Consider the following 25,406-nt stretch of genomic DNA (forward strand, 5'->3'; position numbering starts at 1 on the left):
ATGGCGGTGTAGATATTTCCATGTTCATACACATTTCGGTGTAGATAATTCCATGTTCATACAGATGGCGGTGTAGATATTTACATGTTCATACAGATGGCGTTGTAGATATTTCCATGTTCGTACAGATGGCGGTGTAGATATTTCCATGTTCGTAGAGATGGCGGTGTAGATATTTCCATGTTTATGCAGATAGCGGTATAGGTATTTCCATGTTTATATAGATGGTGGTGTAGATATTTCCATGTTTATAGAGATGGCGGTCTAGATATTTCCATGTTAATAGAGATAGTGGTGTAGTTATTTCCAAGTTTATAGAGACAGCATTGGAGATATTTCCATGTTTATAAAGATAGGGTGATGATATTTCCATGTTTATACAGATAGCGGTGTAGATATTTCCATGTTTATACAGACTGCAGTGTAGATGTTTTCATGTTTACACAGATGGCGGTGTAGATATTTCCATGTTTGCACAGATTGCGGTTTAGACATTTCCATGTTTACACAGATAGTGGTGTGGATATTTCCATGTATATGCAGATAGCGGTGTAGATATTTCCATGTTCATGTAGATAGCAGTGTAGATATTTCCATGTTCATCCAGATGCCGGTGTAGATATATCCATGTTCATACAGATGGCGGTGAAGATATTTCCATGTTCATACAGATGGCGGTGTAGATATTTCCATGTTCATACACATGGCGGTGTAGATATTTCCATGTTCATAGAGATGGCGGTGTAGATATTTCCATGTTCATACAAATGGCGGTGTAGATATTTCCATGTTCATAGAGATGGCGGTGTAGATATTTCCATGTTCATACAAATGGCGGTGTAGATATTTCCATGTTCATACAGATGGCGGTGTAGATACTTCCATGTTCATACTGGTAGCGGTGTAGATATTTCCATGTTCATACAGTTAACGGTGTAGATATTTCCATGTTCATACAGATAACGGTGTAGATATTTCCATGTTCATACAGATGGCGGTGTAGATATTTACATGTTCAAACAGATGGCGGTGTAGGTATTTCCATGTTCGTACGGATGGCAGTGTAGATCTTTCCATGTTCATACAGGTGGCGGTGTAGATATTCCCATGTTTTTACAGATAGCTGTGTAGTTATTTCCATGTGTATAGAGATAGCAGTGTAGATATTTCCATTGATATACAGATAGCTGTGTAGATATTTGCATGTTCAAACAGATAGCGGTGTAGATATTTCCATTGATAGACAGATAGCAGTGTAGATATTTGCATGTTCATACAGACAGCGGTGTAGATATTTCCATGTTCATGCTGATAGCGGTGTAGATACTTCCATGTTCATACAGTTAACGGTGTAGATATTTCCATGTTCATACAGATGGCGGTGTAGATATTTCCATGTTCATACCGATGGCGGTGTAGATATTTACATGTTCAAACAGATGGCGGTGTAGATATTTCCATGTTTATACAGATAGCGGTGCGGATATTTACATGTTTATACAGATAGTTGGGCAGATATTTCCATGTTTATACAGATAGCGGTTTAGATATTTCCATCTTAATACAGATGGCGGTGTAGATATGTCCATGTTTGTACAGATGGCGGTGTAGATATTTCCATGTTCATACAGATGGCGGTGTAGATATTTCGAAGTTTAAAGAGATAGCGCTGTAGTTATTTCCATATTTATAGAGAAATCTGTGTAGATATTTCCATGTATATGCAGATAGCTGTGTAGATATTTCCATGTTCATGCAGATAGCTGTGTAGATATTTCCATGTTCATCCAGATGCCGGTGTAGATATATCCATGTTCATACAGATGGCTGTGAAGATATTTCCATGTTCATACAGATGGCGGTGTAGATATTTCCATGTTCATACACATGGCGGTGTAGATATTTCCAAGTTCATAGAGATGGCGGTGTAGATATTACCATGTTCATACAAATGGCGTTGTAGATATTTCCATGTTCATAGAGATGGCGGTGTAGATATTTCATTGTTTGTACAGATAGCAGTGTAGTTATTTCCATGTTTATAGAGATAGCAGTGTAGATATTTCCATTGATATACAGGTAGCTGTGAAGATATTTGCATGTTCATACAGATAGCGGTGTAGATATTTCCATGCTCATACAGATAGCCGTGTAGATATTTCCATGTTCATACAGATAGCGGTGTAGATATTTCCAAGTTCATACAGTTAGCGGTGTAGATATTTCCATGTTCATACAGATGGCGGTGTAGATATTTACATGTTCATACAGATGGCGGTGTAGATATTTCCATGTGCGTACGGATGGCAGTGTAGATATTTCCATGTTCATACAGGTGGCGGTGTAGATATTTCCATGTTTATACAGATAGCAGTGTAGTTATTTCTATGTTTATAGAGATAGCAATGTCGATATTTCCATTGATATACAGATAGCTGTGTAGATATTGGCATGTTCATACAGATAGCGGTGTAGATATTTCCATGTTCATACAGATGGCCGTGTAGATATTTCCGTGTTCATATAAATGGCGGTGTAGATATTTCCAAGTTCATAGAGATGGCCGTGTAGATATTTCCATGTTTATACAGATAGCAATGTAGATATTTCCATGTTTATAGAGATAGCGGTGTAGATGTTTCCATTGATATACAGATAGCTGTGTAGATATTTCCATGTTCATACAGATGGTGTAGATATTTCCATGTTCATACAGATGGCGGTGTAGATATTTACATGTTCATACAGATAACGGTGTAGGTATTTCCATGTTCATACAGGTAGCCTTGTAGATATTTCCATGTTCATACAGATAACGGTGTAGATATTTCCATGTTTATACACATAGCGGTGTAGTTATTTCCATGTTCATACAGTTAGCGGTGTAGATATTTCCATGTTCATTCAGATGGCGGTGTAGATATTTACATGTTCATACAGATGGCGGTGTAGATATTTAAATGTTCATAGATATGGCGGTCTAGAAATTTCCATGTTCATAGAGATGGTGGTGTTGATATTTTCATGTTTATGCAGATAGCGGTATAGATATTTCCATGTTTATGTAGATGGTGGTGTAGATATTTCCATGTTTATAGAGATGGCGGTCTAGATATTTCCATGTTTATAGAGATACTGGCGTAGTTATTTCCAAGTTTATAGAGACAGCATTGTAGATATTTCCATGTTTATACAGATAGCGGTGTAGATATTTCCATGTTTATACAGATAGCGGTGTAGATATTTCCGTGTTTATAGAGATAGTGGTGTAGATAATTTCAATTTTATACAGATAGCAGTGTGGATATTTCCAAGTTCATACAGATAGCGGTGTAGATATTTCCATGTTTATAGAGATGGCGGTGTAGATATTTCCATGTTCATACAGATGGCGGTGTAGATATTTCCATGTTTTTAGAGATGGCGGTGTAGATATTTTCAGGTTTACACAGATGGCGGAGGAATTATTTCCATGTTTACACAGATAGCAGTGTAGACATTTCCATGTTTACACAGATAGTGGTGTGGATATTTCCATGTTTATGCAGATAGCGGTGTAGATATTTCCATGTTTATACAGATAGCGGTGCAGATATTTCCATGTTTATACTGATAGTTGGGCAGATATTTCCATATTTATACAGATAGCGGTGTAGATATTTCCATCTTAATACAGATGGCGGTGTAGATGTGTCCATGTTCATACAGATGGCGGTGTAGATATTTCCATGTTCATACAGATGGCGGTGTAGATATTTCGAAGTTTATAGAGATAGCGCTGTAGTTATTTCCATATTTATAGAGAAATCTCTGTAGATATTTCCATGTATATGCAGATAGCTGTGTAGATATTTCCATGTTCATGCAGATAGCGGAGTAGAGATTTCCATGTTCATCCAGATGCCGGTGTAGATATATCCATGTTCATACAGATGGCGGTGAAGATATTTCCATGTTCATACAGATGGCAGTGTAGATATTTCCATGTTCATACACATGGCAGTGTAGATATTTCCATGTTCGTAGAGATGGCGGTGTAGATATTTCCATGTTCATACAAATGGCGGTGTAGATATTTCCATGTTTGTACAGATAGCAGTGTAGTTATTTCCATGTTTATAGAGATAGCAGTGTGGATATTTCCATTGATATACTGATAGCTGTGTAGATATTTGCATGTTCGTACAGATAGCGGTGTAGATATTTTCATGCTCATTCAGATAGCGGTGTAGATATTTCCATGTTCATACAGATAGAGGTGCATATATTTCCATGTTCATACAGATAGCGGTGTAGATATTTCCATGTTCATACAGATAGCGGTGTAGATATTTCCATGTTTATACAGTTAGCGGTGTAGATATTTCCACGTTCATACAGACGGCGGTGTAGATATTTACATGTTCATACAGATGGCGGTGTAGATATTTCCATGTTCGCACGGATGGCAGTGTAGATATTTCCATGTTCATACAGGTGGCGGTGTAGATATTTCCATGTTTATACAGATAGCAGTGTAGTTATTTCCATGTTTATAGAGATAGCAGTGTAGATATTTCCATTGATATACAGATAGCTGTGTAGATATTTGCTTGTTCATACAGATAGCGGTGTAGATATTTCCATCTTAATACAGATGGCGGTGTAGATATGTCCATGTTCGTACAGATGGCGGTGTAGATATTTCGAAGTTTATAGAGATAGCGCTGTAGTTATTTCCATATTTATAGAGAAATCTCTGTAGATATTTCCATGTATATGCAGATAGCTGTGTAGATATTTCCATGTTCATGCAGATAGCGGTGTAGATATTTCCATGTTCATCCAGATGCCGGTGTAGATATATCCATGTTCATACAGATGGCGGTGAAGATATTTCCATGTTCATCCAGATGCCGGTGTAGATATTTCCATGTTCATACACATGGCGGTGTAGATATTTCCATGTTCGCAGAGATGGCGGTGTAGATATTTCCATGTTCATACAAATGGCGGTGTAGATATTTCCATGTTCATAGAGATGGCGGTGTAGACATTTCCATGTTTGTACAGATAGCAGTGTAGTTATTTCCATGTTTATAGAGATAGCAGTGTAGATATTTCCATTGATATACAGATAGCTGTGTTGATATTTACATGTTCATACAGATGGCGGTGTAGATATTTCCATGTTCATACGGATGGCAGTGTAGATATTTCCATGTTAGTACAGGTGGCGGTGTAGATATTTCCATGTTTATACAGATAGCAGTGTAGTTATTTCCATGTTTAAAGAGATAGCAATGTAGATATTTCCATTGATATACATATAGCTGTGTAGATATTTGCATGTTCATACTGATAGCGGTGTAGATATTTCCATGTTCATACAGATAGCGGTGTAGATATTTCCATGTTCATACAGATAGCGGTGTAGATATTTCCATGTTCATACAGATAACGGTGTAGATATTTCCATGTTCATACAGATAGTGGTGTAGTTATTTCCATGTTCATACAGTTAGCGATGTAGATATTTCCATGTTCATACAGTTGGCGGTGTAGATATTTACATGTTCATACAGATGGCGGTGTAGATATTTCTATGTTCATAGATATGGCGGTCTAGATATTTCCATGTTCATAGAGATGGTGGTGTTGATATTTTCATGTTTATGCAGATAGCGGTGTAGATATATCCATGTTTATACAGATAGCGGTGTAGATATTTCCATGTTTATAGAGATAGTGGTGTAGATAATTTCAATTTTATACAGATAGCAGTGTAGATATTTCCAAGTTCATACAGATAGCAGTGTAGATATTTCCACGTTTATAGAGATGGCGGTGTAGATATTTCCATGTTCATACAGAGGGCGTTGTAGATATTTCCATGTTTTTAGAGATGGCGGTGTAGATAATTTCAGGTTTACACAGATGGCGGAGGAAATATTTCCATGTTTACACAGATAGCAGTGTAGACATTTCCATCTTTACACAGATAGCGGTGTGGATATTTCCATGTTTATGCAGATAGCGGTGTAGATATTTCCATGTTTATACAGATAGCGGTGCGGATATTTCCATGTTTATACAGATAGTTGGGCAGATATTTCCATATTTATGCAGATAGCGGTGTAGATATTTCCATTTAATACAGATGGCGGTGTAGATGTGTCCATGTTCGTACAGATGGCGGTGTAGATATTTCCATGTTCATACAGATGGCGGTGTAGATATTTCGAAGTTTATAGAGATAGCGCTGTAGTTATTGCCATATATATAGAGAAATCTCTGTAGATATTTCCATGTATATGCAGATAGCTGTGTAGATATTTCCATGTTCATGCAGATAGTGGTGTAGATATTTCCATGTTCATCCAGATGCCGGTGTAGATATATCCATGTTCATACAGATGGCGGTGAAGATATTTCCATGTTCATACAGATCGCGGTGTAGATATTTCCAGGTTCATACACATGGCGGTGTAGATATTTCCATGTTCATAGAGATGGCGGTGTAGATATTTCCATGTTTGTACAGATAGCAGTGTAGTTATTTCCATGTTTATAGAGATAGCAGTGTAGATATTTCCATTGATATACAGATAGCTGTGTAGATATTTGCATGTTCATACAGATAGCGGTGTAGATATTTTCATGCTCATTCAGATAGAGGTGTAGATATTTCCATGTTCATACAGATAGAGGTGCATATATTTCCATGTTCATACAGATAGCGGTGTAGATATTTCCATGTTCATACAGATAGCGGTGTAGATATTTCCATGTTCATACAGTTAGCGGTGTAGATATTTCCACGTTCATACAGATGGCGGTGTAGATATTTACATGTTCATACAGATGGCGGTGTAGATATTTCCATGTTCGCACGGATGGCAGTGTAGATATTTCCATGTTCATACAGGTGGCGGTGAAGATATTTCCATGTTTATACAGATAGCAGTGTAGTTATTTCCATGTTTATAGAGATAGCAGTGTAGATATTTCCATTGATATACAGATAGCTGTGTAGATATTTGCTTGTTCAAACAGATAGCGGTGTAGATATTTCCATGTTCGTACAGATAGCCAGATAGCGGTGTAGATATTTCCATGTTCATACAGATAACGGTGTAGATATTTCCATGTTCATACAGATAACGGTGTAGATAGTTCCATGTTCATACAGATAGCCTTGTAGATATTTCCATGCCAATACAGTGAGCGGTGTAGATAGTTCCATGTTCATACAGATGGCGGTGTAGATATTTACATGTTCATACAGATGGCGGTGTAGATGTTTCCATGTTCGTACAGATGGCGGTGTAGATATTTCCATGTCCATAGAGATGGCGGTGTAGATCTTTCAATGTTTACGCAGATTGCGGTATAGGTATTTCCATGTTCATACAGATGGCGGTGTAGATATTTCCATGTTTTTAGAGATGGCGGTGTAGATATTTTCACGTTTACACAGATGGCAGTGGAGATATTTCCATGTTTACACAGATAGCGGTGCAGACATTTCCATGATTACACAGATAGCGGTGTGGATATTTCCATGTTTATGCAGATAGCGGTGTAGATATTTCCATGTTTATACAGATAGCGGTGTGGATATTTCCAGGTTTATACAGATAGTTGGGCAGATATTTCCATGTTTATACAGATAGCGGTGTAGATATTTCCATCTTAATACAGATGGCGGTGTAGATATGTCCATGTTCGTACAGATGGCGGTGTAGATATTTCCATGTTCATACAGATGGCGGTGTAGATATTTCGAAGTTTATAGAGATAGCGCAGTAGTTATTTCCATATTTATAGAGAAATCTCTGTAGATATTTCCATGTATATGCAGATAGCTGTGTAGATATTTCCATGTTCATGCAGATAGTGGTGTAGATATTTCCATGTTCATCCAGATGCCGGTGTAGATATATCCATGTTCATACAGATGGCGGTGAAGATATTTCCATGTTCATACAGATCGCGGTGTAGATATTTCCAGGTTCATACACATGGCGGTGTAGATATTTCCATGTTCATAGAGATGGCGGTGTAGATATTTCCATGTTTGTACAGATAGCAGTGTAGTTATTTCCATGTTTATAGAGATAGCAGTGTAGATATTTCCATTGATATACAGATAGCTGTGTAGATATTTGCATGTTCATACAGATAGCGGTGTAGATATTTTCATGCTCATTCAGATAGAGGTGTAGATATTTCCATGTTCTTACAGATAGAGGTGCATATATTTCCATGTTCATACAGATAGCGGTGTAGATATTTCCATGTTCATACAGATAGCGGTGTAGATATTTCCATGTTCATACAGTTAGCGGTGTAGATATTTCCACGTTCATACAGATGGCGGTGTAGATATTTACATGTTCATACAGATGGCGGTGTAGATATTTCCATGTTCGCACGGATGGCAGTGTAGATATTTCCATGTTCATACAGGTGGCGGTGAAGATATTTCCATGTTTATACAGATAGCAGTGTAGTTATTTCCATGTTTATAGAGATAGCAGTGTAGATATTTCCATTGATATACAGATAGCTGTGTAGATATTTGCTTGTTCAAACAGATAGCGGTGTAGATATTTCCATGTTCGTACAGATAGCCAGATAGCGGTGTAGATATTTCCATGTTCATACAGATAACGGTGTAGATATTTCCATGTTCATACAGATAACGGTGTAGATAGTTCCATGTTCATACAGATAGCCTTGTAGATATTTCCATGTCAATACAGTGAGCGGTGTAGATAGTTCCATGTTCATACAGATGGCGGTGTAGATATTTACATGTTCATACAGATGGCGGTGTAGATGTTTCCATGTTCGTACAGATGGCGGTGTAGATATTTCCATGTCCATAGAGAGGGCGGTGTAGATCTTTCAATGTTTACGCAGATTGCGGTATAGGTATTTCCATGTTCATACAGATGGCGGTGTAGATATTTCCATGTTTTTAGAGATGGCGGTGTAGATATTTTCACGTTTACACAGATGGCAGTGGAGATATTTCCATGTTTACACAGATAGCGGTGCAGACATTTCCATGATTACACAGATAGCGGTGTGGATATTTCCATGTTTATGCAGATAGCGGTGTAGATATTTCCATGTTTATACAGATAGCGGTGTGGATATTTCCAGGTTTATACAGATAGTTGGGCAGATATTTCCATGTTTATACAGATAGCGGTGTAGATATTTCCATCTTAATACAGATGGCGATGTAGATATGTCCATGTTCGTACAGATGGCGGTGTAGATATTTCCATGTTCATACAGATGGCGGTGTAGATATTTCTAAGTTTATAGAGATAGCGCAGTAGTTATTTCCATATTTATAGAGAAATCTCTGTAGATATTTCCATGTATATGTAGATAGCTCTGTAGATATTTCCATGTTCATGCAGATAGCGTTGTAGATATTTCCATGTTCATCCAGATGCCGGTGTAGATATATCCATGTTCATACAGATGGCGGTGAAGATAGTTCCATGTTCATACAGATGGCGGTGTAGATATTTCCATGTTCATACACATGGCGGTGTAGATATTTCCACGTTCATGGAGATGGCGGTGTAGATATTTCCATGTCCATACAAATGGCGTTGTAGATATTTCCATGTTCATAGAGATGGCGGTGTAGATATTTCATTGTTTGTACAGATAGCAGTGTAGTTATTTCCATATTTATAGAGATAGAAGTGTAGATATTTCCATTGATATACAGGTAGCTGTGTAGATATTTGCATGTTCATACAGATAGCGGTGTAGATATTTCCATGCTCATACAGATAGTGGTGAAGATATTTCCATGTTCATACAGAGAGCGGTGCAGATATTTCCATTTTCATACAGATAGCGGTGTAGATATTTCCATGTACATACAGATAGCGGTGTAGATATTTCCATGTTCATACAGTTAGCGGTGTAGATATTTCCGTGTTCATACAGATGGCGGTGTAGATATTTCCATGTTCGCACGGATGGCAGTGTAGATATTTCCATGTTCATACAGGTGGTGGTGTAGATATTTCCATGTTTATACAGATAGCAGTGTAGTTATTTCCATGTTTATAGAGATAGCGGTGTAGATATTTCCATTGATATACAGATAGCTGTGTAGATATTTGCATGTTCATACAGGTAGCGGTGTAGATATTTCCATGTTCGTACAGATAGTGGTGTAGATATTTCCATGTTCCTACAGATAGCGGTGTAGATATTTCCATGTTCATACAGATAACGGTGTAGATATTTCCATGTTCATACAGATAGCCTTGTAGATATTTCCATGTTCATACGGTTAGCGGTGTAGATATTTCCATGTTCATGCAGATGGCGGTGTAGACATTTCCATGTTTATGCTGATAGCAGTATAGGTATTTCCATGTTTATACAGATGGTGGTTTAGATATGTCCATGTTTATAGAGATGGCGGTCTAGATATTTCCATGTTTATAGAGATAGTGGTGTAGTTATTTCCAAGTTTATAGAGACAGCGTTGTAGATATTTCCATGTTTATAAAGATAGCGGTGAAGATATTTCCATGTTTATACAGATAGCGGTGTAGATATTTCCATGTTTATACAGACAGCAGTGTAGATATTTCCATGTTTATAGAGATAGTGGTGTAGATAATTTCAATTTTATACAGATAGCAGTGTAGATATTTCCAAGTTCATACAGATAGCGGTGTAGATATTTCCACCTTTATAGAGATGGCGGTGTAGATATTTCCATGTTCATACAGATGGCGGTGTAGATATTTCCATGTTTATAGAGATGGCGGTGTAGATATTTTCATGTTTACACAGATGGCGGTGTAGATATTTCCATGTTTACACAGATAGCGGTGTACACATTTCCATGTTTACACAGATAGCGGTGTGGATATTTCCATGTATATGCAGATAGAGGTGTAGATATTTCCATGTTCATGCAGATAGCGGTGTAGATATTTCCATGTTCATCCAGATGCCGGTGTAGATATATCCATGTTCATACAGAAGGTGGTGAATATATTTCCATGTTCATACAGATGGCGGCGAAGATATTTCCATTTTCATACACATGGCGGAGTAGATGTTTCCATGTTCATAGAGATGGCAGTGTAGATATTTCCATGTTCATACAAATGGCGGTGTAGATATTTCCATGTTCATAGAGATGGCGGTGTGTATATTTCCATGTTTATACAAATAGCAGTGTAGTTATTTCCATGTTTATAGAGATAGCAGTGTAGATATTTCGATTGATATGCAGATAGCTGTGTAGATATTTGCATGTTCATACAGATAGCGGTGTAGATATTTCCATGTTCATACTGATAGCGGTGTAGATATTTCCATGTTCATACAGATAACTGTGTAGATATTTCCATGTTCATACAGATGGTGGTGTAGATATTTCCATGTTCATACAGATGGCGGTGTAGATATTTACATGTTCAAACAGATGGCGGTGTAGATATTTCCATGTTCGTACGGATGGCACTGTAGATATTTCCATGTTCATACAGGTGGCGGCGTAGATATTCCCATCTTTTTACTGATAGCTGTGTAGTTATTTCCATGTTTATAGAGATAGCAGTGTAGATATTTCCATTGATATACAGATAGCTGTGTAGATATTTGCATGTTCATAGAGATAGCGGTGCAGATATTTCCATATTCATACAGATAGCGGTGTAGATATTTCCATGTTCATACACATAGCGGTGTAGATATTACCATATTCATACAGATAACGGTGTAGATATTTCCATGTTCGTACAGATAGCGGTGTAGATATTTCCATGTTCATACAGATAGCGGTGTAGATATTTCCATGTTCATATAGTTAGCAGTGTAGATATTTCCATGTTCATACAGATAACGGTGTAGATATTTACATGTTCATACAGATGGCGGTGTAGATATTTCCATGTTCGTAGAGATGGCGGTGTAGATATTTTCATGTTTATGCAGATAGCGATATAGATATTTCCATGTTTATACAGATGGTGGTGTAGATATTTCCATGTTTATAGAGATGGCGGTCTAGATATTTCCATGTTTATAGAGATACTGGTGTAGTTATTTCCAAGTTTATAGAGACAGCGTTGTAGATATTTCATGTTTATACAGATAGCGGTGTAGATATTTCCATGTTTATACAGATAGCGGTGTAGATATTTCCATGTTTATATAGATGGCGGTGTAGATATTTCCATGTTAATGCAGATAGCGGTATAGATATTTCCATGTTTATACAGATGGTGGTGTAGATATTTCCATGTTCATAGATATGGCGGTGTAGATATTTCCATGTCCATAGAGATGGTGGTGTAGATATTTTCATGTTTATGCAGATAGCGGTATAGATATTTCCATGTTTATATAGATGGTGGTGTAGATATTTCCATGTTTATAGAGATGGCGGTCTAGATATTTCCATGTTTATAGAGATACTGGTGTAGTTATTTCCAAGTTTATAGAGACAGCATTGTAGATATTTCCATGTTTATACAGATAGCGGTGAAGATATTTCCATGTTTATACAGATAGCGGTGTAGATATTTCCATGTTTATACAGATAGCGGTGCCGATATTTCCATGTTTATAGAGATAGTGGTGTAGATAATTTCAATTTTATACAGATAGCAGTGTAGATATTTCCAAGTTCATACAGATAGCGGTGTAGATATTTCCACGTTTATAGAGATGGCGGTGTAGATATTTCCATGTTCATACAGATGGCGGTGTAGATATTTCCATGTTTTTAGAGATGGCGGTGTAGATATTTTCATGTTTACACAGATGGCGGAGGAAATATTTCCCTGTTTACACAGATAGCGGTGTATACATTTCCATGTTTACTCAGATAGCGGTGTGGATATTTCCATGTTTATGCAGATAGCGGTGTAGATATTTCCATGTTTATACAGATAGCGGTGCGGATATTTCCATGTTTATACAGATAGTTGGGCAGATATTTCCATATTTATACAGATAGCGGTGTAGATATTTCCATCTTAATACAGATGGCGGTGTAGATGTGTCCATGTTCGTACAGATGTCAGTGTAGATATTTCCATGTTCATACAGATGGCGGTGTAGATATTTCGAAGTTTATAGAGATAGCGCTGTAGTTATTTCCATATTTATAGAGAAATCTCTGTAGATATTTCCATGTATATGCAGATAGCTGTGTAGATATTTCCATGTTTATATAGATGGTGGTGTAGATATTTCCATGTTTATAGAGATGGCGGCCTAGATATTTCCATGTTTATAGAGATAGTGGTGTAGTTATTTCCAAGTTTATAGTGACAGCGTTGTAGATATTTCCATGTTTATAAAGATAGCGGTGAAGATATTTCCATGTTTATACAGATAGCGGTGTAGATATTTCCATGTTCATACAGGTGGCGGTGTAGATATTTCCATGTTTATACAGATAGCAGTGTAGTTATTTCCAGGTTTATAGAGATAGCAGTGTAGGTATTTCCATTGTTATACAGATAGCTGTGTAGATATTTGCATGTTCATACAGATAGTGGTGTAGATATTTCCATGTTCGTACAGATAGTGGTGTAGATATTTCCATGTTCCTACAGATAGCGGTGTAGATATTTCCATGTTCATACAGTTAACGGTGTAGATATTTCCATGTTCATACAGAGAGCCTTGTAGATATTTCCATGTTCATATGGTTAGCGGAGTAGATATTTCCATGTTCATACAGATGGCGGTGTAGATATTTACATGTTCATACAGATGGCGGTGTAGATATTTCCATGTTCGTACAGAAGGCGGTGTAGATATTTACATGTTCATACAGATGGCGGTGTAGATATTTCCATGTTTAGGCAGATAGTGGTATAGGTATTTCCATGTTTATACAGATGTTGGTGTAGATATTTCCATGTTTATAGAGATGGCGGCCTAGATATTTCCATGTTTATAGAGATAGTGGTGTAGTTATTTCCAAGTTTATAGAGACAGCATTGTAGATATTTCCATGTTTATAAAGATAGCGGTGAAGATATTTCCCTGTTTATACAGATACCGGTGTAGATATTTCCATGTTTATACAGACAGCAGTGTAGATATTTCCATGTTTATAGAGATAGTGGTGTAGATAATTTCAATTTTATACAGATAGCAGTGTAGATATTTCCAAGTTCATACAGATAGCGGTGTAGATATTTCCACCTGTATAGAGATGGCGGTGTAGATATTTCCATGTTCATACAGATGGCGGTGTAGATATTGCCATGTTTATAGAGATGGCGGTGTAGATATTTTCATGTTTACACAGATGGCGGTGTAGATATTTCCATGTTTACACAGATAGCGGTGTAGACATTTCCATGTTTACACAGATAGCGGTGTGGATATTTCCATGTTTATGCAGATAGCAGTGTAGATATTTCCATGTTTATAGAGATAGTGGTGTAGATACTTTCAATTTTATACAGATAGCAGTGTAGATATTTCCAAGTTCATACAGATAGCGGTGTAGATATTTCCACCTTTATAGAGATGGCGGTGTAGATATTTCCATGTTCGTAGAGATGGCGGTGTAGATATTTCCATGTTCATAGAGATGGCGGTGTAGATATTTCCATGTTTATGCAGATAGCGGTATAGATATTTCCATGTTTATACAGATGGTGGTGTAGATATTTCCATGTTTATAGAGATGGCGGTCTAGATATTTCCATGTTTATAGAGATAGTGGTGTAGATATTTCCAAGTTTATAGAGACAGCATTGTAGATAATTCCATATTTATACAGATAGCGGTGAAGTTATTTCCATGTTTATACAGATAGCGGTGTAGATATTTCCATGTTTATACAGAGAGCAGTGTAGATATTTCCATGTTTATAGAGATAGTGGTGTAGATAATTTCAATTTTATACAGATAGCAGTGTAGATATTTCCAAGTTCATACAGATAGCGGTGTAGATATTTCCACGTTTATAGGGATGGCGTGTAGATATTTCCATGTTCATGCAGATGGCGGTGTAGATATTTCCATGATTTTAGTGATGGCGGTGTAGATATTTTCAAGTTTACACCGATGGCGGTGGAGATATTTCTATGTTTACACAGATAGCGGTTTAGACATTTCCATGTTTACACAGATAGCGGTGTGGATATTTTCATGTTTATGCAGATAGCGGTGTAGTTATTTCCATGTTTATACAGATAGCGGTGCGGATATTTCCATGTTTATACAGATAGTTGGGCAGATATTTCCATGTTTATACAGATAGCGGTGTACATATTTCCTTCTTAATACAGATGGCGGTGTAGATATGTCTATGTTCGTACAGATGGCGGTGTAGATATTTCCATGTTCATACAGATGGCGGTGTAGATATTTCGAAGTTTATAGAGATGGCGGTGTAGATATTTCCATGTTTGTACAGATTGCAGTGTAGATATTTCCATGTTTTACAGATAGCGGTGTAGATATTTCCATGTTCATACAGATAGCGGTGTAGATATTTCCATGTTCATACAGTAAGCGGTGTAGATATTTCCATGTTCATACAGATGGCGTTGTAGATATTTCCATGTTTGTACAGATAGCAGTGTAGTTATTTCCATGTTTATAGAGATAGCCGTGTAGATATTTCCATTGATATACAGATAGCTGTGTTGATATTTACATGTTCATACAGATGGTGGTGTAGATATTTCCATGTTCATACAGATGGCGGTGTAGATATTTCCGTGTTCATACAAATGGCGGTGTAGATATTTCCATGTTCATAGAGATGGCGGTGTAGATATTTCCATATTTATACAGATAGCAATGTAGATATTTCCATGTTTATAGAGATAGCGGTGTAGATATTTCCATTGATATACATATAGCTGTGAAGATATTTGCATGTTCATACTGATAGCGGTGTAGATATTTCCATGTTCGTACAGATAGCGGTGTAGATATTTCCATGTTCATGCAGATAGCGGTGTTGATATTTCCATGTTCGTACAGATAGCGGTGTAGATATTTCCATGTTCGTACAGATAGCGGTGTAGATATTTCCATGTTCATTCAGATAACGGTGTAGATATTTCCATGTTCATACAGATAGCGGTGTAGATATTTCCATGTTCATACAGTTAGCGGTGTAGATATTTCCATGTTCATACAGATGGTGGTGTAGATATTTACATGTTCATACAGATGGCGGTGTAGATATTTCCATGTTCGTAGAGATGGCGGTGTAGATATTTCCATGTTCATAGAGATGGCGGTGTAGATATTTCCATGTTTATGCAGATAGCGGTATAGATATTTCCATGTTTATACAGATGGTGGTGTAGATATTTCCATGTTTATAGAGATGGCGGTCTAGATATTTCCATGTTTATAGAGATAGTGGTGTAGATATTTCCAAGTTTATAGAGACAGCATTGTAGATAATTCCATATTTATACAGATAGCGGTGAAGTTATTTCCATGTTTATACAGATAGCGGTGTAGATATTTCCATGTTTATACAGAGAGCAGTGTAGATATTTCCATGTTTATACAGATAGCGGTGTAGATATTTCCATGTTTATACAGAGAGCAGTGTAGATATTTCCATGTTTATAGAGATAGTGGTGTAGATAATTTCAATTTTATACAGATAGCAGTGTAGATATTTCCAAGTTCATACAGATAGCGGTGTAGATATTTCCACGTTTATAGGGATGGCGGTGTAGATATTTCCATGTTCATGCAGATGGCGGTGTAGATATTTCCATGTTTTTAGTGATGGCGTTGTAGATATTTTCAAGTTTACACCGATGGCGGTGGTGATATTTCTATGTTTACACAGATAGCGGTTTAGACATTTCCATGTTTATACAGATAGCGGTGTGGATATTTTCATGTTTATGCAGATAGCGGTGTAGATATTTCCATGTTTATACAGATAGCGGTGCGGATATTTCCATGTTTATACAGATAGTTGGGCAGATATTTCCATGTTTATACAGATAGCGGTGTACATATTTCCTTCTTAATACAGATGGCGGTGTAGATATGTCTATGTTCGTACAGATGGCGGTGTAGATATTTCCATGTTCATACAGATGGCGGTGTAGATATTTCGAAGTTTATAGAGATGGCAGTGTAGATATTTCCATGTTTGTACAGATTGCAGTGTAGATATTTCCATGTTTTACAGATAGCGGTGTAGATATTTCCATGTTCATACAGATAGCGGTGTAGATATTTCCATGTTCATACAGTAAGCGGTGTAGATATTTCCATGTTCATACAGATGGCGTTGTAGATATTTCCATGTTTGTACAGATAGCAGTGTAGTTATTTCCATGTTTATAGAGATAGCCGTGTAGATATTTCCATTGATATACAGATAGCTGTGTTGATATTTACATGTTCATACAGATGGCGGTGTAGATATTTCCATGTTCATACGGATGGCAGTGTAGATATTTCCATGTTAGTACAGGTGGCGGTGTAGATATTTCCATGTTTATACAGATAGCAGTGTAGTTATTTCCATGTTTAAAGAGCTAGCAATGTAGATATTTCCATTGATATACAGATAGCTGTGTAGATATTTGCATGTTCATACTGATAGCGGTGTAGATATTTCCATGTTCGTACAGATAGCGGTGTAGATATTTCCATGTTCATACAGATAGCGGTGTAGATATTTCCATGTTCATACAGATAACGGTGTAGATATTTCCATGTCATACAGATAGCAGTGTAGTTATTTCCATGTTCATACAGTTAGCGGTGTAGATATTTCCATGTTCATACAGATGGCGGTGTAGATATTTCCATGTTTTTAGTGATGGCGGTGTAGATATTTTCAAGTTTACACGGATGGCGGTGGAGATATTTCTATGTTTACGCAGATAGCGGTGTAGACATTTCCATGTTTACACAGATAGCGGTGTGGATATTTTCATGTTTATGCAGATAGCGGTGTAGATATTTCCATGTTTATACAGATAGCGGTGCGGATATTTCCATGTTTATACAGATAGTTGGGCAGATATTTCCATGTTTATACAGATAGCGGTGTAGATATTTCCATCTTAATACAGATGGCGGTGTAGATATGTCTATGTTCGTACAGATGGCGGTGTAGATATTTCCATGTTCATACAGATGGCGGTGTAGATATTTCAAAGTTTATAGAGATGGCGGTGTAGATATTTCCATGTTTGTACAGATTGCAGTGTAGATATTTCCATGTTTTACAGATAGCGGTGTAGATATTTCCATGTTCATACAGATAGCGGTGTAGATATTTCCATGTTCATACAGTAAGCGGTGTAGATATTTCCATGTTCATAGAGATGGCGGTGAAGATATTTCCATGTTTGTACAGATAGCAGTGTAGTTATTTCCATGTTTATAGAGATAGCCGTGTAGATATTTCCATTGATATACAGATAGCTGTGTTGATATTTACATGTTCATACAGATGGCGGTGTAGATATTTCCATGTTCATACGGATGGCAGTGTAGATATTTCCATGTTAGTACAGGTGGCGGTGTAGATATTTCCAAGTTTATACAGATAGCAGTGTAGTTATTTCCATGTTTAAACAGCTAGCAATGTAGATATTTCCATTGATATACATATAGCTGTGTAGATATTTGCATGTTCATACTGATAGCGGTGTAGATATTTCCATGTTCGTACAGATAGCGGTGTAGATATTTCCATGTTCATACAGATAGCGGTGTAGATATTTCCATGTTCATAGATATGGCGGTCTAGATATTTCCATGTCCATAGAGATGGTGGTGTAGATATTTTCATGTTTATGCAGATAGCGGTATAGATATTTCCATGTTTATATAGATGGTGGTGTAGGTATTTCCATGTTTATAGAGATGGCGGTCTAGATATTTCCATGTTTATAGAGATACTGGTGTAGTTATTTCCAAGTTTATAGAGACAGCATTGTAGATATTTCCATGTTTATACAGATAGCGGTGAAGATATTTCCATGTTTATACAGATAGCGGTGTAGATATTTCCATGTTTATACAGATAGCGGTGTCGATATTTCCATGTTTATAGAGATAGTGGTGTAGATAATTTCAATTTTATACAGATAGCAGTGTGGATATTTCCAAGTTCATACAGATAGCGGTGTAGATATTTCCACGTTTATAGAGATGGCGGTGTAGATATTTCCATGTTCATACAGATGGCGGTGTATATATTTCCATGTTTTTAGAGATGGCGGTGTAGATATTTTCATGTTTACACAGATGGCGGAGGAAATATTTCCATGTTTACACACATAGCGGTGTGGATATTTCCATGTTTATGCAGATAGCGGTGTAGATATTTCCATGTTTATACAGATAGCGGTGCGGATATTTCCATGTTTATACAGATAGTTGGGCAGATATTTCCATATTTATACAGATAGCGGTGTAGATATTTCCATCTTAATACAGATGGCGGGGTAGATGTGTCCATGTTCGTACAGATGGCGGTGTAGATATTTCCATGTTCATACAGATGGCGGTGTAGATATTTCGAAGTTTATAGAGATAGCGCTGTTGTTATTTCCATATTTATAGAGAAATCTCTGTAGATATTTCCATGTATATGCAGATAGCTGTGTAGATATTTCCATGTTCATACAGATAGCGGTGTAGATATTTCCATGTTCATCCAGATGCCAGTGTAGATATATCCATGTTCATACAGATGTTGGTGAAGGTATTTCCATGTTCATACAGATGGCGGTGTAGATATTTCCATGTTCATACACATGGCGGTGTAGATATTTCCATGTTCGTAGAGATGGCGGCGTAGATATTTCCATGTTCATACAAATGGCGGTGTAGATATTTCCATGTTCATAGAGATGGCGGTGTAGATATTTCCATGTTTGTACAGATTGCAGTGTAGTTATTTCCATGTTTATAGAGATAGCAGTGTAGATATTTCCATTGATATACAGATAGCTCTGTAGATATTTGCATGTTCACACAGATAGCGGTGTAGATCTTTCCATGCTCATTCAGATAGCAGTGTAGATATTTCCATGTTCATACAGATAGAGGTGCATATATTTCCATGTTCATACAGATAGCGGTGTAGATATTTCCATGTTCATACAGATAGCGGTGTAGATATTTCCATGTTCATACAGTTAGCGCTGTAGATATTTCCATGTTCATACAGATGGCGGTGTAGATATTTACATGTTCATACAGATGGCGGTGTAGATATTTCCATGTTCGCACGGATGGCAGTGTAGATATTTCCATGTTCATACAGGTGGCGGTGTAGTTATTTCCATGTTTATACAGATAGCAGTGTAGTTATTTCCATGTTTATAGAGATAGCAGTGTAGATATTTCCATTGATATATAGATAGCTGTGTAGATATTTGCTTGTTCATACAGATAGCGGTGTAGATATTTCCATGTTTATGCAGATAGCGGTATAGATATTTCCATGTTTATACACATGGTGGTGTAGTTATTTCCATGTTTATAGAGATGGCGGTCTAGATATTTCCATGTTTATAGAGATACTGGTGTAGTTATTTCCAAGTTTATAGAGACAGCATTGTAGATAATTCCATGTTTATACAGATAGCGGTGAAGTTATTTCCATGTTTATACAGATAGCGGTGTAGATATTTCCATGTTTATACAGAGAGCAGTGTAGATATTTCCATGTTTATAGAGATAGTGGTGTAGATAATTTCAATTTTATACAGATAGCAGTGTAGATATTTCCAAGTTCATACAGATAGCGGTGTAGATATTTCCACGTTTATAGAGATGGCGGTGTAGATATTTCCATGTTCATGCAGATGGCGGTGTAGATATTTCCATGTTTTTAGTGATGGCGGTGTAGACATTTTCAAGTTTACACAGATGGCGGTGGAGATATTTCTATGTTTACACAGATAGCGGTGTAGACATTTCCATGTTTACACAGATAGCGGTGTGGATATTTTCATGTTTATGCAGATAGCGGTGTAGATATTTCCATGTTTATACAGATAGCGGTGCGGATATTTCCATGTTTATACAGATAGTTGGGCAGATATTTCCATGTTTATACAGATGGCGGTGTAGATATTTCCATCTTAAAACAGATGGCGGTGTAGATATGTCTATGTTCGTACAGATGACGGTGTAGATATTTCCATGTTCATACAGATGGCGGTGTAGATATTTCGAAGTTTATAGAGATGGCGGTGTAGATATTTCCATGTTTGTACAGATTGCAGTGTAGATATTTCCATGTTTTACAGATAGCGGTGTAGATATTTCCATGTTCATACAGATAGCGGTGTAGATATTTCCATGTTCATACAGTAAGCGGTGTAGATATTTCCATGTTCATACAGATGGCGGTGTAGATATTTCCATGTTTGTACAGATAGCAGTGTAGTTATTTCCATGTTTATAGAGATAGCCGTGTAGATATTTCCATTGATATACTGATAGCTGTGTTGATATTTACATGTTCATACAGATGGCGGTGTAGATATTTCCATGTTCATACGGATGGCAGTGTAGATATTTCCATGTTAGTACAGGTGGCGGTGTAGATATTTCCATGTTTATACAGATAGCAGTGTAGTTATTTCCATGTTTAAAGAGCTAGCAATGTAGATATTTCCATTGATATACATATAGCTGTGTAGATATTTGCATGTTCATACTGATAGCGGTGTAGATATTTCCATGTTCGTACAGATAGCGGTGTAGATATTTCCAAGTTCATACAGATAGCGGTGTAGATATTTCCATGTTCATACAGATAACGGTGTAGATATTTCCATGTCATACAGATAGCGGTGTAGTTATTTCCATGTTCATACAGTTAGCGGTGTAGATATTTCCACGTTTATAGAGATGGCGGTGTAGATATTTCCATGTTCATACAGATGGCAGTGTACATATTTCCATGTTTTTAGAGATGGAGGTGTAGATATTTTCATGTTTACACAGATGGCGGTGGAGATATTTCCGTGTTTATGCAGATAGCGGTGTAGATATTTCCATGTTTATACAGATAGCGGTGTGGATATTTCCATGTTTATGCAGATAGCGGTGTAGATATTTCCATGTTTATACAGATAGCGGTGCGGATATTTCCATGTTTATACAGATAGTTGGGTAGATATTTCCATGTTTATACAGATAGCGGTGTAGATATTTCAATCTTAATACAGATGGCGGTGTAGATATGTCCATGTTCGTACAGATGGCAGTGTAGATATTTCCATGTTCATACAGATGGCGGTGTAGATATTTCGAAGTTTATAGAGATAGCGCTGTAGTTATTTCCATATTTAAAGAGAAATCTCTGTAGATATTTCCATGTATATGCAGATAGCTGTGTAGATATTTCCATGTTCATGCAGATAGCGTTGTATATATTTCCATGTTCATCCAGATGGTGGTGTAGATATATCCATGTTCATACAGATGGCGGTAGAGATATTTCCATGTTCATACAGATGGCGGTGTAGATATTTCCATGTTCATGCACATGGCAGTGTAGCTATTTCCATGTTCGTAGAGATGGCGGTGTAGATATTTCCATGTTTATACAGATAGCAGTGTAGTTATTTCCATGTTTAAAGAGATAGCAATGTAGATATTTCCATTGATATACATATGGATGTGTAGATATTAGCATGTTCATACTGATAGAGGTGTAGATATTTCCATGTTCGTACAGATAGCGGTGTAGATATTTCCATGTTCATACAGGTGGCGGTGTAGATATTTCCATGTTTATACAGATAGCAGTGTAGTTATTTCCATGTTTATAGAGATAGCAGTGTAGGTATTTCCATTGTTATACAGGTAGCTGTGTAGATATTTGCATGTTCATACAGATAGTGGTGTAGATATTTCCATGTTCGTACAGATAGTGGTGTAGATAGTTCCATGTTCCTACAGATAGCGGTGTAGATATTTCCATGTTCATACAGTTAACGGTGTAGATATTTCCATGTTCATACAGAGAGCCTTGTAGATATTTCCATGTTCATATGGTTAGTGGAGTAGATATTTCCATGTTCATACAGATGGCGGTGTAGATATTTACATGTTCATACAGATGGCGGTGTAGATATTTCCATGTTCGTACAGAAGGCGGTGTAGATATTTACATGTTCATACAGATGGCGGTGTAGATATTTCCATGTTTATGCAGATAGTGGTATAGGTATTTCCATGTTTATACAGATGTTGGTGTAGATATTTCCATGTTTATAGAGATGGCGGCCTAGATATTTCCATGTTTATAGAGATAGTGGTGTAGTTATTTCCAAGTTTATATAGACAGCATTGTAGATATTTCCATGTTTATAAAGATAGCGGTGAAGATATTTCCATGTTTATACAGATAGCGGTGTAGATATTTCCATGTTTATACAGACAGCAGTGTAGATATTTCCATGTTTATAGAGATAGTGGTGTAGATAATTTCAATTTTATACAGATAGCAGTGTAGATATTTCCAAGTTCATACAGATAGCGGTGTAGATATTTCCACCTTTATAGAGATGGCGGTGTAGATATTTTCATGTTTACACAAATGGCGGTGTAGATATTTCCATGTTTATTCAGATAGCGGTGTAGACATTTCCATGTTTACACAGATAGCGGTGTGGATATTTAGATGTATATGCAGATAGAGGTGTAGATATTTCCATGTTCCTGCAGATAGCGGTGTAGATATTTCCATGTTCATCCAGATGCCGGTGTAGATATATCCATGTTCATACAGATGGCGTTGAAGATATTTCCATGTTCATACAGATGGCGGTGTAGATATTTCCATGTTCATACAGATGGCGGTGTAGATATTTCCGTGTTCATACAGATGGCGGTGTAGATATTTCCATGTTCATAGAGATGGCGGTGTAGATATTTCCATATTTATACAGATAGCAATGTAGATATTTCCATGTTTATAGAAATAGCGGTGTAGATATTTCCATTGATATACATAACTGTGAAGATATTTGCATGTTCATACTGATAGCGGTGTAGATATTTCCATGTTCGTACAGATAGCGGTGTAGATATTTCCATGTTCATGCAGATAGCGGTGTAGATATTTCCATGTTCGTACAGATAGCGGGGTAGATATTTCCATGTTCGTACAGATAGCGGTGTAGATATTTCCATGTTCATTCAGATAACGGTGTAGATATTTCCATGTTCATACAGATAGCGGTGTAGATATTTCCATGTTCATACAGTTAGCGGTGTAGATATTTCCATGTTCATACAGATGGCGGTGTAGATATTTACATGTTCATACAGATGGCGGTGTAGATATTTCCATGTTCGTAGAGATGGCGGTGTAGATATTTCCATGTTCATAGAGATGGCGGTGTAGATATTTCCATGTTTATGCAGATAGCGGTATAGATATTTCCATGTTTTTACAGATGGTGGTGTAGATATTTCAATGTTTATAGAGATGGCGGTCTAGATATTTCCATGTTTATAGAGATAGTGGTGTAGATATTTCCAAGTTTATAGAGACAGCATTGTAGATAATTCCATGTTTATACAGATAGCGGTGAAGTTATTTCCATGTTTATACAGATAGCGGTGTAGATATTTCCATGTTTATACAGAGAGCAGTGTAGATATTTCCATGTTTATAGAGATAGTGGTGTAGATAATTTCAATTTTATACAGATAGCAGTGTAGATATTTCCAAGTTCACACAGATATCGGTGTAGATATTTCCACGTTTATAGAGATGGCGGTGTAGATATTTCCATGTTCATGCAGATGGCGGTGTAGATATTTCCATGTTTTTAGTGATGGCGGTGTAGATATTTTCAAGTTTCCACAGATGGCGGTGGAGATATTTCTATGTTTACACAGATAGCGGTGTAGACATTTCCATGTTTACACAGATAGCGGTGTGGATATTTTCATGTTTATGCAGATAGCGGTGTAGATATTTCCATGTTTATACAGATAGCGGTGCGGATATTTCCATGTTTATACAGATAGTTGGGCAGATATTTCCATGTTTATACAGATAGCGGTGTAGATATTTCCATCTTAATACAGATGGCGGTGTAGACGTGTCTATGTTCGTACAGATGGCGGTGTAGATATTTCCATGTTCATACAGATGGCGGTGTAGATATTTCGAAGTTTATAGAGATGGCGGTGTAGATATTTCCATGTTTGTACAGATTGCATTGTAGATATTTCCATGTTTTACAGATAGAGGTGTAGATATTTCCATGTTCATACAGATAGCGGTGTAGATATTTCCATGTTCATACAGTAAGCGGTGTAGATATTTCCATGTTCATACAGATGGCGGTGTAGATATTTCCATGTTTGTACAGATAGCAGTGTAGATATTTCCATGTTTATAG

The sequence above is a fragment of the Gorilla gorilla genome, chromosome 19, assembly GCF_029281585.2.
Source record: "Gorilla gorilla gorilla isolate KB3781 chromosome 19, NHGRI_mGorGor1-v2.1_pri, whole genome shotgun sequence".
Taxonomy (NCBI): Eukaryota; Metazoa; Chordata; class Mammalia; order Primates; family Hominidae; genus Gorilla; species Gorilla gorilla.